The sequence below is a fragment of the Tursiops truncatus genome, chromosome 20, assembly GCF_011762595.2.
Source record: "Tursiops truncatus isolate mTurTru1 chromosome 20, mTurTru1.mat.Y, whole genome shotgun sequence".
Lineage (NCBI taxonomy): Eukaryota > Metazoa > Chordata > Mammalia > Artiodactyla > Delphinidae > Tursiops > Tursiops truncatus.
This window is the reverse complement of record NC_047053.1, coordinates 45646194-45661879: the sequence shown is the minus strand read 5'-3', so window position 1 is coordinate 45661879 and position 15686 is coordinate 45646194. Positions and strand designations below refer to the sequence as shown.

General features: G+C 50.3%; 1 protein-coding gene across 5 annotated transcripts in view; it reads left to right on the top strand.

Moving 5' to 3' along the window:
• The window catches only part of TBCD (tubulin folding cofactor D), a 173797-nt gene that overhangs the window by 73139 nt on the left and 84972 nt on the right, over nucleotides 1-15686 (top strand). The window lies entirely within an intron of this gene.

Genomic DNA, 15686 nt, shown 5'->3' with positions numbered 1-15686 from the left:
TGACCTAGGGCCTCCCCCTCCCCTTCAGCTGCTTGCTATTGAGTCTGTGGCTGTCTCCCTGCTCTCGGAGGGACTGCAGGTTCGGGTGTGGGAATAGGGAGAGGGGTGTGTGCTGCGTGGGCACGGGTGCCAGGGTGGGCCTGCCGGGCTAGATGCTGTTTTAGTTTTTTTTTCTTTTAAGGCTTAAGATTTTACTTGGCTTTACCTTCATATTGAATTTTAAAAAAAGTGTTTTAGTTACTTTTGTCTAAATTAAACATCCACATAATTTAGAGAGTGAAAAAATAGTTCTGAATCTTGTCACAAAAAAACAGCAGTTCCTGCTGTTCCCCTCGCCTTTTGCTGGTAATGAGCCACCCAAAGCAGATGGCTTAAAAAAACTACCATTTTATGATCTCGAGATTTTGTGGGTCAAGAGTCTGGTTTGTGCCGGGCGAGCCTTGCATCCTGTGGTGTTAGTGGGCACTCACCTGCCTCGTATCCTGGGGGAGCGGCGGGGCTCTCCTCTTCCCTTTAGTTTCACTCCAGAGGCCTCTCCAGGATGGTGATCAGTCTTAACTCCGTGTGGGACTCAGAGCGCAAGGCAGAAACTTCCAGTCTTCCGAGAGGCTAGGCAGAGAACCGTCCCAGCACCGTGGTGTCACACTTGGCTCCCAGGTTTGAGGGAGGGGATGGGCCCCACCTCTCAGTGGGAGGGTGTCAGCTGGCTGCTCCCCTCCCATCCTCCCTGCCAGGAGCCCCACTTGAACCTTTTCTTAGCTGAGGATTTTGGTATTTACTTCGTTGATTCCAAATAATATTACTCTGTTGCCAGTTTTGTTCCCTCCACCCCCCTCACTGCTCCCAGTTTCCCGTGTTGTCTGTTGACTTGCTTTTATGGGAAATGAGAATGTAGCTCTTTGGCCCCTCTGCCTCCACGCCTGCCTTCCCCATCATCTGAGATTTCCTCTACTTCTTTCCTGAATCGGAAGCCAGGCTTCCTGGATCCCATGTTGTCCTCTCTCTTGGGTTGATCTTTTGTTTGGATATGAGGCACAGCCCTTTTGTAGGCCCCTGAGAAAGAATGCAAGAGAGGGGAATCTTTGGAGACCCTGAATGATTGAAAGGGTCTTTCTTCTACCCTTCTTCCTGGTTGATAGTCTGGCTGGGTATAGAAGCCTAGGCCAGAAAGCATTTACTGTCAGTGTTTTGAAAGTGATCTAGCTTTCAGTGCTGCTGCTGAAAAGTTTGTTGTGATTCGGATCCCTGACTCTTTACCCCCAACATTTTAAATTTTTTTTATTTCTGGCTGTGCTGGGGCTTCGTTTCTCTGCGAGGGCTTTCTCTAGTTGCGGCAAGCGGGGCCTACTCTTCATCGTGGTGCGCGGGCCTCTCACTATCGCGGCCTCTCCTGTTGCGGAGCACAGGCTCCAGATGCGCAGGCTCAGTAGTTGTGGCTCACGGGCCTAGTTGCTCCGTGGCATGTGGAATCCTCCCAGACCAGGGCTCGAACCCGTGTCCCCTGCATTGGCAGGCAGATTCTCAACCACTGCGCCACCAGATAAGCCCCCTGGCAGGAGTTCTTTAGACCCAACCAAGTTGTCAATTACTTGCCGCGCAGTCTTAATTTGGATGTTTGGTGGTCGTCTGGGTGGATCTTTTCAAGTCCAAAGAGATAGAGCAATAGGAGAATGAGAAAGACTGAGGGGGAAAAGCCTTGGCCTCAGTGCGCTTCTTCATGGCCAGAGAACTGGTCTCTGCCAGACCCTGCAGGCGACGTCAGCTGCCACTTAACGGGCTACTTGAATCTACATGGCTCAGGATAAGTCCCAGCCGCCCTTCAGAGGGGAGCCATAGCCCAGTAGGCAGATCGAGATTATGGCCTTGGAGGCCCCGCATTGGGTGCCAGAAAAGATGTTGCAGGAAAGAGAGTGGGGTGCGAGAGGATGGTCACATCCCAAGTCATGTCTGAGTCCCTGGGATGGCTGCCAAGTGTGGGTTCTTGGCTTTGTGCAGGCAAGAATTCAAGAGCAAGACATAGTAAAGTGAAAGAAGGTTTATTCAGGGAGATACACACTCCATAGAGTGTGGGCCATCTTGGAAGGCAAGAGGCCTCCCCCAACATTTTAATATGAAAAATTTCAAACATACAGATAAGTTGTGAGAATTTGACAGTGAATGCTCAGACACCCAGCGCTGGTTATGCAGTGAACATTTTCCTCTGCCCTACCACACTCATGGCTCTCCACATTCCCTCGCCTTATCCACGCATCGATCCATCTCAAGTATGTGCTGCATTTCAGAGTCAGTGACAGACATCACTCACTTTACCCCTGAACCCCTTAGGCTTGTTATTAACTGTTCACACGTCTTCTTTTAAAGGTAGAATTCACATGTGATGGGGGCACAGATCCCAAGAATACCATTCACTGAGTCCTGAGCATACCCCCCGCTGGGAAGTGGCGCATTATGATCACCCCACCCGGAAGCAGCCGCTGGCTGGATTTTCTTCCTTCATAGATTAGTTTTACCTATTGTAGAATTTTGTATAAATGGTGATTCCCTGATTCTCCACATGCCACTGCTTCTCTCCTGCAGGCTCTTTTCTCTGTCCTCAGTGTTCTCATTTTCCTTAGCTTTCTCTTCGACCCTTCTTTTAAGTATTTCTATTCTGCTATTATTATTTTTGGGTTCCAAGAGTTCATGCTGGTTCTCTAAGTGTTCCTTCCTTAGTATCTTATTCTTAGGTAGTAGTTGCAATAGCTTCTCTTATTTCTCTGAGGATTTTTTTTTTTTTCGCGGTACGCAGGCCTCTCACCACTGTGGCCTCTCCCGCTGTGGAGCACAGGCTCTGGACGCACAGGCTCAGTGGCCATGGCTCACGGGCCCAGCCACTCCGCGGCACGTGGGCCCAGACCGGGGCACGAACCCGCGTCTCCTGCATCGGCAGGCGGACTCTCAACCGCTGTGCCACCAGGGAAGCCCTCTCTGAGGATTTTAATGATGTTTTTTTGGGCAGGTAGTGTGGTTCTCCCTGTAGTCTCCATTTTGTTCACAAAGGTTTTCTGTTTTCAGTGTGACCCCTCCTTCACCTGCTTGCCATCGCCAGAAAGAGTTCACTCTCTTGCAGGGGTGGGTGGGGGGTGGTCAGGCACTTATTGAGTGTTTACTAGGTATAAGGCCTTGTGCTAAATAAGCATTCTATCAGTGTTAATCCGTTTAATCACTGCAACAACTCTTCACAATGGGAACTGTCAGCCTGATTTGCAGAGTCAAGCAGCACAGAGAGGTTAAGTAACTTGGCCGAGGTCACCCAGCCTGAAGGACGACAGAGCAGAGTCCTAGAGGCAGTGGGAAGGTTGCACTGGGAGAGGGATGGTCGTGTCTGAGTTGGATCGGGGACTTGTGCTCTGTGGCTGCTGCCAAGACACTCGAGTCTTGGCTCTGTTCTTTCGTCCTCCTGTTACTTGGAGCAGTTATCTGACCTGGGCGTCAGCCTTCCCCTCTGTAGAAAGTACCTTGGAGGCCTCTACTCATGGGTTTTCTTTGGAACCTGATGAGTTAATTACGACATCCCACTGAATTGCATTTGTCTGCTGGGAATGATATGCGTCACAGAACAAAACATCTTTGATGAAGGTAGCAGATTGCTTATACTTTTGACCTTACAAGTAAATACAAGTTAGTTTTAATTTTAATTGTTAGCACTCCTTTTGGGGTGCAGCATCCAGAGGAAAGGAAAAGGAAATGAAAACTCTACAGAAGATTCAAGGCATCATTTCAGTTTCTCTAATTTTGGTTGTTGTTAGAGACAGTAAGTCCTAAGCAGCTGCTGAGATGGCATTTGTTAAGTTCTTGAGACGAACACACGTTCTGAAAGGTCCTGTCGTCATGGCGCCGGGGAGGGCCCCTGAGGAGGGGAGCAGGGGATGGTTCCTGAGGCTGAGGGGCACCTAGCTGCCCAGACTGTCTCTCAGGGTCTCCCCTGAGACGTGAGCTCCACCTTCGTGGGTCACGTGAGATGTGGTGGGGCTCAGGCCAGCAGGCAGGTTGCTGCTCCCCTGGGGGGACGTGGGTGGTGGGACTGCTGGAGGGCAGGGCACCTGTGTCTTTCATGGCAGCTTACACTCATGCACTTGCACACGAGTACACACACTTGCTCACTAGGCCTTTGTTCATTGGTTGGAGAACGAGTACGGGGGACGAGGACAGACACTGTCCCCTGCTGCCCCCCGCCCTGTGCTGACCACCCTGCCCCGCACCCACTCCTGCTTTGCGCCTCAGGCCCGTGTGCTCATCAGGGTCCCTCGACTATAATTCGTTTCCAGTTGGGGCCCCAGAGGGAGCAGCCTGTCCTGGGGGACTGGTCCTGAGGTGGCCCCACTTTGGGCCCCTCCTGCTTGGTTCCTCTCCCTGGGACCTGCGTTGTTCCCACGTCCTCCTTTCTGCCTGCGTCTTGGTGCCGAGCTCTGCTGCTGGCATTTGGCCTCTGTGTCTTGGTCAAGGCAGGATCTTTCTGAAGATAGAGGGGAGGCCCTGCCCTGGAGGGTCCTGCCGCTTTCCTGGGCTCTCTTCTGGCCCTGCAGCCTGTCTGCTCGTCGGCTCCCGCCCCAGACTTGTGCTGCTCAGAGGTGCCGGCAGTGGGGCGGGGGGACTGTTGTCCTGGTATAGTCCGCGTGTGCCGGGAGGCTGCCCCCACGGGCCCCGCAGGTGGCTGGCGCCTGGGACCTCGCTCGAGCTGAGCTTGGTCTGTGCCGGGGCTGGGCTTGAGCCCACCAGGCCCTCAGGGTCCTCCCCTGTTGCACATGTGAGAGCTGGGCCCATGAGACCAAGCGTGGGGAGCATGGGGCACACGCCAGCTGAGCCGGGAGCTGGAACCATGGTCGTCTTTCTCAGGTGATGTACTTGGTTTCTCATTAAAAAAAAAAAAAACCCTGAGGGTATCAATCTATTTTTGCTTATCAAACAGTTGAAAAATAGAAATGAAAGTAGAGTTTATTTAGCTGTCTGATGAGGCAGGCCAAGGGGTGTGAGAGTGTTCGGGGAAAGTTTTATTTTTGGACGTTTACCTTCCTTTGATGATGAAGCAGAGGAATTCATTTGTAACTTGAAGTCTGAGATGTGTAATACATTACTTGAATTTTAATTTGCTTATTATTCTAGTAATGCCACTATTTGAATATTTATGGAACTGGAACTACTTTATGTTTCGGAGGGGAACACACCGGCCTCCTTCCCGCCAGGCTGTCCAGTGTCTGGTGGGGCTGCCGGTTTCAGTGTGTGTGGCCTGTGGGCAGCGTTAGTGCCTGCAGCTCCAGTGCCTGCAGCTTCCGCGACTCCTCCCCAGTGACGCCTTCCCCCAGGGAGGTGTGGAACCTAGCAGAGCTGAGCTGGACCCGGGGCTCCTCCTGGCTCGGGAAGCCCCTTGGGGGCCAGGACGGGGAAGGGGTTCTGCTTTGGACAGGGTCTTGGAGCCCAGTGTGATCTGGGCTGTGGCTTCTGTGTCTGAAGTGAAACTTGAAACCGTGAGCTCTGGCTTGTTTTGTCTTTGGCTGGGAGACTGATTCAGGTTTGTGACCTTGGGCCAAGATTAGAGGGTTCCCACAGCTTTCCTCACCTCTTCCCCTCTGTCTGCCTGACAGTATCATGCCTGTGTTTCAGGGTCCTCACTCATCCCTCCTTGGGCTGGTTACGGTTTTCCAGGGGCAGGTCATGTGGCACTCTATCTCCTTTTATTGAATTTGTATGTATGTATGTATGTATTTATTCATTAAATTAAAAACATCTTTTTTTTGGCCATGCCACGTGGCTTGTGGGATCTTAGTTTCCTGATCAGGGATTGAACACGTGCTCCCTGCTTGTAGAAGTGCGGAGTCCTAACCACTGACTGCCATGGAATTCCCTGAATTTGTATTTAAAAGGTGCTTTTTACCTGTCATCTCTGGATATGTTCACAACCACGTGTAGAAGTTACTTGGTTAAAGTAAACAAGGACAAGGAGAAAAATTAGCACACAGACTTTTTTTTTGTCTCATGCTACAAATAACGTCAGTGAAAACAGCAATAAAAGAGCCGTGAACAGACTAAAGACAGTGAGGGCAGGCCCCCTTCGTTCCCTTGTTCTGCTTGACTCCGGCTGCCGGCCCTCGTGTGTGGTGTCGCAAAGCTCCGCTGGCTGGGCTCGCTTCCCGAGCTAGGCCCCCAAGGTCACTGTCGAAAGCCATCCACAGCATGAATCTTTTTCCCTTTTGTTTCCAGACCTTGTTTTGGTTCTTTTTCAAATCTTCCTCTTTTCTTTACTATGGTTTCCATTCCTCTTTTTATGTGTTTAATATTCTAGGCCTGTATTTCCGATATTGTCTTTTAGGTTCTGTTTTTTGTCCACAGTGCTTGGGCTTCTGATCCTTTTGTGGTGTCTGCAGACTCTCCCTCATGTGTGTGCTTTTCTTGTGTAATTTTACATTGACTGCCTTTTACTCCACCTGTTTTGAGGCAGCTGGTTACGATGCTTGTCCAGGACTCAGGGGACAGCCTGGAGCAGGCTTCCTGTGAGTCCCTCAGCCTGGGCTCATCCCCGTCAAGGTGGTGCACATAGCCCTGGGGCTTTGACTCCTCGTGAAACTTGAGGCTGTGAGAAGCAGAAATCAGTAGGGTTGCAGGGATAAGTGGACGAATCTGGTGTCCTCCTGAGAGCTCAGAACACCTCTCTTGATTGCTGACAGTTCATTTATGAAATAGAATAGTGGGAGGAAATAGAATAGCAGGGAGCCTTGTGTCTAAGACTTAGACAACAGTAAAACAGGCCTGATTCTGTGGGTTTGTGTAGGGCTCTGCAGCTGTGGTTGAGGGGCTGCAATCTTAAGACACAGAGGAATATTTACAAATGCTGCACGTTTACTAGTAAGGTCATAAAACAAGTCTCAAGAAATTTCAGAGAACCACTGGTGTACAGACTACATTTTTTGACCACAAGCAATAAAATTAAAAGTCAGATACAGAAGGATAAAGGTATGATGTGAATTTTTAGTTTGAAAATATATGGATTTCTAAATAACACATGAATCAAAGAAGAAATCCCAATAGAAATTTTATAATAAAAATTTAAAGGTAAACATGAACAGTAACAAAATTATTATGTATCAGAACTCTCAAGATGCAGCTAGTAGTGTACTTACAGGGAAATTTAAAACCTTAAGCAGGAGTTGTGAAACTATGGCCCGCGGGCCCAAGCTGGCCTTGGCCTGTTTTTTTATGGCCTTGGAGCCAAGAATGGTTTCTCCTTTTTTCAACATTGTTTTAAAAAAAAGAAAAGGGAAGCAGCCAGTGGTCTGCAAAGCCTGAATGCTTGGGCTCTGGCCCTTTGTAGAAACTGCTGCTGACCCTTCCTCCCCTGCCGCCCCAGAATATTGTAAGAGAAGAAAGGCTCAAACTGCCAAGGAAGGAGTGAGGGAAGAGGTGGGGAGACAGTGAGGGGAGCATGAGAAATGAGTGAGGGAGAAGACACAGGTCTACAAGGATCAACAGCCAAAAGGCCTACCAAAGAGAGAGACTGAGAGACTTCCGGCTTATTGACAGAGCAGGAGGGGACGCATATAAATAATAGTAAGACCACCCGGATGGGGGCTGTGAGACAGGTCCTGTGGAGAATAAAAGCCACATGTCCAGAATATCTTTTGCTGATAACTTTGATAGCTCAGACAAAATAGACAGTCCTAGAAAAATATAACTTACCAAAATTGACCCCGGTAGAGGTAGAAAGGTAACTTATCTGTGCTTTGGTATCCTTCTTGATGAATTGGGATAATAACTACCTATCTATGAGGTTTTAAAAATAGGTCTGTTGAGATATAATTTATATTCCGTATGGTTCACGTATTTAAAGTGTACAAATCAATGGCTTTTATTCACAGAGTTGTGCAACCATCACCACAATCGATTCTAGAACATTTCATTACCCCAAAAGGAACCCCATGCCCCTCAGCTGTCACCTGAAACCTCCATCCTCCTCAGTGCTGCACAACTACTAATCTACCTTCTATCACTGTGGATTTGCCTATTCTAGTTGTTTCTGATAAATAGAATCATATAGCATGTGGTCCTTTGTGACTGGCTTCTCTCACTTGGCATGATGTTTTCAAGGTTCATCCATGTTGTAAGCAAGCGCGTGTCAGTATTTCATTTCATTTTTTGGCCGAAGAATACTCCACAGTATGGTTTGCTAGGGCTGCCATAACAAAGTACCCAGACTGAGTGGCTTAAACAACAGAAATTTATCCTCACAGTTTTGGAGGCTGGATGTCCTGAGATCAAGGTGCTGGCAGGATTGTTTCTTTCAAGGCCTTTCTCCTTGACTTGCAGATGGCCACCTTCCTGCTGTGTCTTCGCGTGGTCCTACCTTTGGTCTGTGTCTGTGTCCTGAGCGCCTCTTCTTATAAGGACAGCAGCCCTGTTGGATTTGGGCTCACCCGGGTAGTCTTATTTTACCTTAATTACCTCTTTAAAAGCCCCATCTCCAGATACAGTCCCATTATGAGGTATTAGGACTTGGGACTAAAACATGTGAATTTGGGGTACACAATTCGGCTCATAAGGACCGACCACATTTTGTTTATCCATGTGTCAGCTAATGGAGATTTGGCTGCTGTGAGTATGCTGCTGCTTTACGTTCCTGCTGGCAGGGCATGGGTTCCAGTTTCCCCGCACTCTTACCAGCACCTGTCATTTTCCATTTTTTAAAAAATTATAACCAACCTAGTGGGTATCTGATTATAGCTTTGATTTGCATTTCCCTAATGACTAATAATGTTGAGCATCTTTTCATATACTTGTTGGCCATTTGTGTATCTCTGGAGAAATGTCTGTTGAAGTCCTTTGCCCATTTTTAAATTGGGTTGTTTGTCTTTTTGTTGTTGGGCTGTATGAGCTCTTTGTATATTCTGGATTCTAGACCCTTATCAGGTAGACAGTTTGCAAATATTTTCACCAATTTTCACCAATTCTGTGGTTGTGTATTTTTCTTGATCTTATATTGTGTCATTTTTGATGTAAAAATTTCACTTTTTTTTTTGGCCGCACTGCGAGGTTTGCAGGATCTTAGCTCCCTGACCAGGGATTAAACCCCTGCCCTCGGCAGTGAAGGTGCGGAAGTTCAACCACTGGACACCAGGGAATTCCCTCACCATTGTTTTTTTTTTTTGGTCGCACCACAAGGCATGTGGGATCTTAGTTCCCCGACCAGGGATCAAACCTGCGCCCGCTGCATTGGAAGCGTGGCGTCTTAACCACTGGACTGCCAAAGAAATCCCCCTTACCATTGTTTTAATTATTTCATATGAGTTCTTTTTACGTGTGCAGTTTTTGGGTGTGAATGTGTATTTGTATATGTACATATACACACACGCACGTGTATGGGTTTTTAAAGGGTATCTTTAATTTTTTTGTTTTTAAATATTTGATACTTCTTTAATTAGAATTGAGATTGTTTATGAAAGAATTTGTAGTTTGATGAAAGAAGTATTATGCATTTCTAAGTGGTATGTGTTTAGAATTTATACTTAACACATGTATAGAAGCCATGCAAATTACAAAACATCCTGTATAATATGGCTTTACCTATGTTATATTTAAGATTTGAAATTCATAGTTTGGGTCAAAACTAAGTTTGTGACATTTATGAATATAAAGTGAATTGGTTGTGTGTTATATACAGTGTGCTCAGAAAGTAATGTCTGTCCACATAGTTCATTATTTTAGACATGTTGATAATATTTATGCTATTTTAATGGAAAATCTTTTTCTGGATTTATTAATGAGAAACCTTGCTACCTGGGAAAACCCTTTGCCTACTAAAGTAATTTATTTCTATACCTCCCTAATTTTATCATCTGTTTCCTGCTAGCAGCAGGCCCATTTGGTGTTTAAAGTCCAGTGCAGGTTGGCCGACTTGACTGGGGAGTTACTTACACAGGAAAGACAGCTAGAGGGTCCATTTCACTTGAATTTCACGTCTGCTCATGAAAGTAGCGTATTAGCAGGTCTCCTGGTGACACATCTGGGTGGGCATGTGGCCCCAGGATCAGGTTGGTATAGTGTGCTTGGGGTGAGGTAGCCGTGCCCTCTCCGTGCTGCCCCACGCCCCCTGCCCCCATGGGTGAGGCTGCCTGGTGCACAGTGGCTCTCGCTGCCAAAGGAACCCCCTGGGCGCTTCCCTACCTGGCCCACACCGTGAAAGCCGTGGGGCTGCTGCTCTGCCTTACACGCTAGTGGGGCCCTGGTCCCAGGCTTCAGGAAGTGAGGCTGCAGGAGCGCCCTGGGGAGCAGCCCAGCGGTCACTCCAGGAGAAGACGCACCGGCCTGATTTCTTGCGTGGCAGGCCAGCCCCTGCTGCAGGGTTCTCTGCTTGCCCTGTGCTTGGGTGCTGTGGGAGTCGAAGTGTAGCCCTGAGGTGGGTCCAGATCTTTGCGGGGGTGCAGCGGGCAGCAGGGAGGTGCTTGGGGGCTGAAGAAGTGAGGATGGAGCTCTGCCTGGGCTGTGTCATCGGGAGAGGCCCGTGGTGGTGGGGGGGACCTGCCATTTTCTGGACAAAGGGAGGATGAGGCCACACTCTGCCCCTACCTGGTGGGACCTCTCCCTGCTGTGCAGGCATAGCTATGCCTGAGGGTCTGCATCACCCTGGGAGGTCAGTGTGGGAGGTCACTGGGGCAGGTCAGGCAGCTTGGCTGTGAAAGATCCTCGGCCTGTGGTTAGAAGTCTGCCATCCACACTCCCCTGTCCCAGCTGTCCAAGGCGGTGACCTGGGTGGTGAGATTAGAGAAGAAAACTTCAGAGAACTTGGCCCCAGCCAGGCGTGGGCGTGTCATCAATCAAATACGAGTGGCCTGTTGTCTAACATTCACCCTTCTTCCTCGTCCTGGCCATCTGACCTTGGGCCGCACGTCTGGTCCAGTGGCTCTCAGCTCGGTGAGGTGGGTTCTCCTGCAGCATGGTCCTCCAAGCCTGCCAGTCCTGACATTTGTGCCATGGACACTCTTGGGGCCAGTGGAGGTCTGGGCACTGCTGCAGGGCATCCAAGGCTGTGAGTCAGTGGCAGAACTGGTCCCTGACTTCCTGGTTAAGCCTCTAATTCTCCGGAGCGCTTGTTTTTGCTTCTTTCAAGTTGTTGTACTTGGGCCACTCTGTCATCAGCTGTGGCCGTTTCCTGCGCCAGCGGCACAGCCGAGCTCCCCTCCCCCATCCCGCCCCCTCACGTGGCCTTGGACAAAGAGACAGGACGGACAGGCACTGGTCCCCTGGTGCTGTGTCCTAGGCGGAGCGCAGAGGGATGGAAAGAGCCTTTGTTATCTCTCCCTGAGGAGGGTCGTTCAGAGATCACGAGAGTTTAATTTGACAAGAACCATTACCTAGGTGGCTTGACAAGAAAGTTCTGACAGAGAACGTAGACTAAGGCTGGGCAGGCCCCTTGGGGAGCCAGCACCCAGTGTGACAGCTGAGAACCAGGAGATGCTCTGGCTTTGCCGGGACTGAGAAAGTGGGAAACATTTGTGTCAGCCGAGGGCGGGGCCTCCTCCTGGGGGTTCAGGCTGCCTCCATGGGAGTTCACATCTCACCTCAGTTCTGCGGTGGTGGGAGAGCTTTGTCCCCTAGTCCTGGCCCCTGGGACACACGGTGGGCACCTGGACCAGGTGTGGGCGACATCAGTGGGATGGGTTCGTGCCTGTGTTTTCCCAGTGACAGCTTCCCCTGGGTTCACTTGGCGTCCTCTAGTTCGAATTTAATAAACCACAGCCGGGTGAGGAGAGAGCCCCTGTTCGATGGCATCGCTCCAGGCGCTGTGGGGCTGCTCGTCCCGCTGCTGATGAGGTGACAGCTGCTCATGAATAGCCCTGACTCAGCGGGAAGTGTGTGCCGCGGCCGCAGGCTCTTCAGGGCGGGTGGCCCCGGGTTGGGTCCAGTGGGGATGAGGCTCGGGGGCCGCCCGCTCCCTTCTCCTGGGAGGCTCTTCCTCCTCGCAGATCGGGGGAGGCCTGTCGGGGACTTAGAAGGAGTAGAATGTTTTGATCTTAGAGAAACTGAAAATTTGGGTTTTCAGGGTTGAAAAAATTAAAAGGGAGTCTGTCAGTAGAAGGTTGTATTTTTCTGAGGATTATTTCTAAGCAGTTTTATTTGACTTTTAGTGCAGTGGGGTGATGTTGTGATGTTCAGCTTAGGAACTGTTTGCCAGCCGAGAGCTAGATTAAGGCACTTGGTTCCCACCGTGGCCAAGGAATCAGTTACCTGCGGAGGTTTCTAAACATCCAGGCAGCCACCCCAGGCCTGGGGGCCCTCCTTAGTAGATCTTCTCAGCAGGCAGTCTCGCCTTGTGCTGCGGCTCTTTTGCTCCTTCAGAGTGGCTGGGACGTGGGGGCAGGTCGCCCGGATGGAGAGTAGCTGCTTGCTTTCACATGCTCCCTCTTTGGGAGGCTTGATAACGTAGTTGGAGAAGTGAGGATTGGACCTTAATCTCTTCCTGTGACTTCCCAGTAGCCCAGGGGCTGGTGGTGAGAGAACCAGACCGCGGTCCCACCTGTCCCTGTCCTTGTATCGTCCACAAAGTGTCCAGGCACTCACCTTACTCCCAGACCAAATGCGTGGTCACAGTTTCTTTAGGCTAGGTGATAGGTGGGCGGGGGAAGGGGGAAAGAGGTTTTCCTCCAAAAGTTTTAGACTCTGTTGTTCGTATACATAAAATTTGGAGAAGCTGAAAGATTGCTGATGGTAAGTATATTTCAAAGGGGGTAGAGAGGGCTTCCCTGGTGGCGCAGTGATTGAGAGTCTGCCTGCCGATGCAGGGGACGCGGGTTCGTGCCCCGGTCCGGGAGGATCCCATGTGCCGCGGAGCGGCTGGGCCCGTGAGCCGTGGCCGCTGGGCCTGCTCATCCGGAGCCTGTGCTCCGCAATGGGAGAGGCCACAGCGGTGAGAGGCCCGCGTACCACAAAAAAAAAAAAAAGGGGGGGGGTAGGGAGGTATCTATTATCCTTCAGTTATAAAGAAGATTATGCTTGTGTGAAACATTAGGGAAATGTTTCCAGGAGGGATGGCTTAAGCAGTTTAAAAAATTGCAAGGGATGTGCGTCGTTGGAGAAAGAAGGAGAAACACTCTCATTCACTCAGAACATTTTTACCTGCTGTGTGCAAGGCAGTGTGCTAGATGGTGTGGGTGGGAGGCCGCTCTGGGGGCTGTGCTCCAACTGCTCTCCACATGCTGGCACTCTGATGCCTGCCTGGACCACCTTGACGGGAGGAAGGGCGTGGTTCGGGGCGGGGGACCCTCACTCAAGGGGAGGTGTGGTCCTCAAGCCTTTCAAATGCCGGTTCACAGTCAGGGACAGGTCAGTGAGCTAACATAGCACCATCAGGATTAAACAGAGAAATGTCTCTGTCATGTACACATCACAGTTTTCAATGCTGGAAATGTTCCTTGAGTCTGTTCTTAGGAGCATCTTTTTTTTTTTTTTTTTTTTGGGCGGTACATGGGCCTCTCACTGTTGTGGCCTCTCCCATTGTGGAGCGCAGGCTCAGCGGCCATGGCTCACGGGCCCAGCCGCTCCATGGCACGTGGGATCTTCCCGGACCGGGGCACGAACCCGTGTCCCCTGCATCGGCAGGCGGACTCTCAACCACTGCGCCACCAGGGAAGCCCCTTAGGAGCATCTTAAATGAAGTGAATGCTGCACGGTGTCCTTCCTCTTCCCGTGGAGTCTTCTTCATGGGCTCGTTTCTTGGAGAGAAAGGCGAGGAACCTTCCATGTGCCTTTTAACTTCACTTGCTCTTCCAGGTCTCTGTGAAGGGGTCCAGCATCTTGATTTCATGGAAAGTGCAGTTTGTCCTCAGAATATAAAACCTATTATGTCCTATGCTGATGTCTACCCGGGACATTGTCCTCACTGCTGTTGTCCACCTGTCTTTGCTCACCTTCTGCGGTGGGTACACTTCCTGTCCTTCTTCGGTAGTTCTTTGAGCACCCGAGTGTGCTGATGGGGCAGATGGCCCTGTGAGTGCTCCCTGATGGAGGTCCAGCTATCGGTTCCTGTTCTGGCCTGCTTGGAACCAGCTGGCCCCCGGAGGGTGGCTGTGGGGAAGCCCTGTCGATTTGTCCTGTTGTCTGTTTATTACTCAGTGTGTGGTGGTGGCAGAGGGTGCAGGTTGTCCTGTTTCTGGGCCTGGGGGTAGGGAATTCGGGGACCCCATGATTTCCGTTTCCTCCTTGGAGGCCTCTCGTCCCTCCTGAAGGCTCAGTTGCTCAGCCTCTCATATTTGCCTCATGTTCAGCGTCATCTTCATAGCACGTGGAAATTGTGTTTCATGTCACGGGACCGGCAGCTCATTTCCGCTGCGCCAGAGAACTAGTACTGTAGGGGTCATCTCTTTACTCACAGCCGGCCTCACCACGGTCAGAAGTGCCAGCCAGCACTGAGTTGTCTCACGGTGTACAGACCCATCATGCCACTCCTTGGGATGACCACACGTCAGCCGTCCAGGGGGCGAGGCATGGTGGGGACGTGGGCACAGACCTGGACCAGGAGGAGGTCAACTGCCAGGCCACACTGGTTGGCTGGAAAGTCAACCCCTGACCTCAGTCACGACAAGTTAAAGATCTTAACCCCCTGAAGTCCTGGGGTGGGGCCTCCGCAGTAGCACTGTGGGGGTCCGGGCTCTGGAGGGAGCCACTGCTGTCCTCTTGGATGGTTATTGTACCCAAGAGAGGAGGTGCTTTTGCTTATGTTCTATCTTAACATGTTGGTGTATTTTAATTGATTTTTTTTAAAAAAAGATGTGAGATTGTCTCTTAAAATAGGAAAGATACTTGTTCAGGTTATTTTACAGTACAGTCCAAAAAGTGACATGTAAAAATTAATTATTTAAAGAAAAGCACTCTCCTGACTGAGGTCTTTATTTAAAGTTTTGGACACCTGGGATCATGTGAAGTGTGTGTTTTCGGCATTGTGTCCCACGAAGAAGGTCGAGTAAACTGGCTGAGCACCTTGAGCCCAAGGTTGCTCGAAGGGTTACTTGGAACCAGCTGGTTTAGAACGGTTTGTTTCTGTACCGGGTAGACACCAGATATTTATTATAAACAGTCTAACCAGGAGTTCCCGTGGAAAGTGTACCTGCTCGTCCAGCCTCGTGGAAACTCACCACGGCAGTCACAGTGGCATTTCCTGTATTGGGCACTTGCTTTGACTTTCAGTACCTTCCTTAAACCTCTTTGGAGCCCAGGGAGCTGAAGGGGAGGAAAGACGTGCCCGATCTCACCTGGGTGGATGCTGTGGTAGCAGCGACAAGGAATCCATGGCCTCAAAGGTTGTCAGCCATCCGGCTTTATTGGCATTCTGTCATGGCCACCCCCAAGGGTGAGGGGTGGGGACCACTGTGGGCTGGGTGGGGTACCCGCTTGGGGTGGGGTGGGCTGCTGTGGGCTGGAGGAGGACCCCTGTGTGTGTGGTGGGGGGCTTACCTTCTGTCTGTCACCTCAACTGGTATCAGATCTTTTGTTTTTTAAATTTTTTTCTTTTTTTAAAAAAATTATTTTTTGGCTGCATTGGGTCTTTGTTGCTGCGCGTGGGCTTTCTCTAGCTGCGGCGAGTGGGGGCTACTCTTGGTTGCGGTGCACAGGCTTCTCACTGTGGTGGCTTCTCTTGTTGTGGAACACGGGCCCTAGAGCGCATG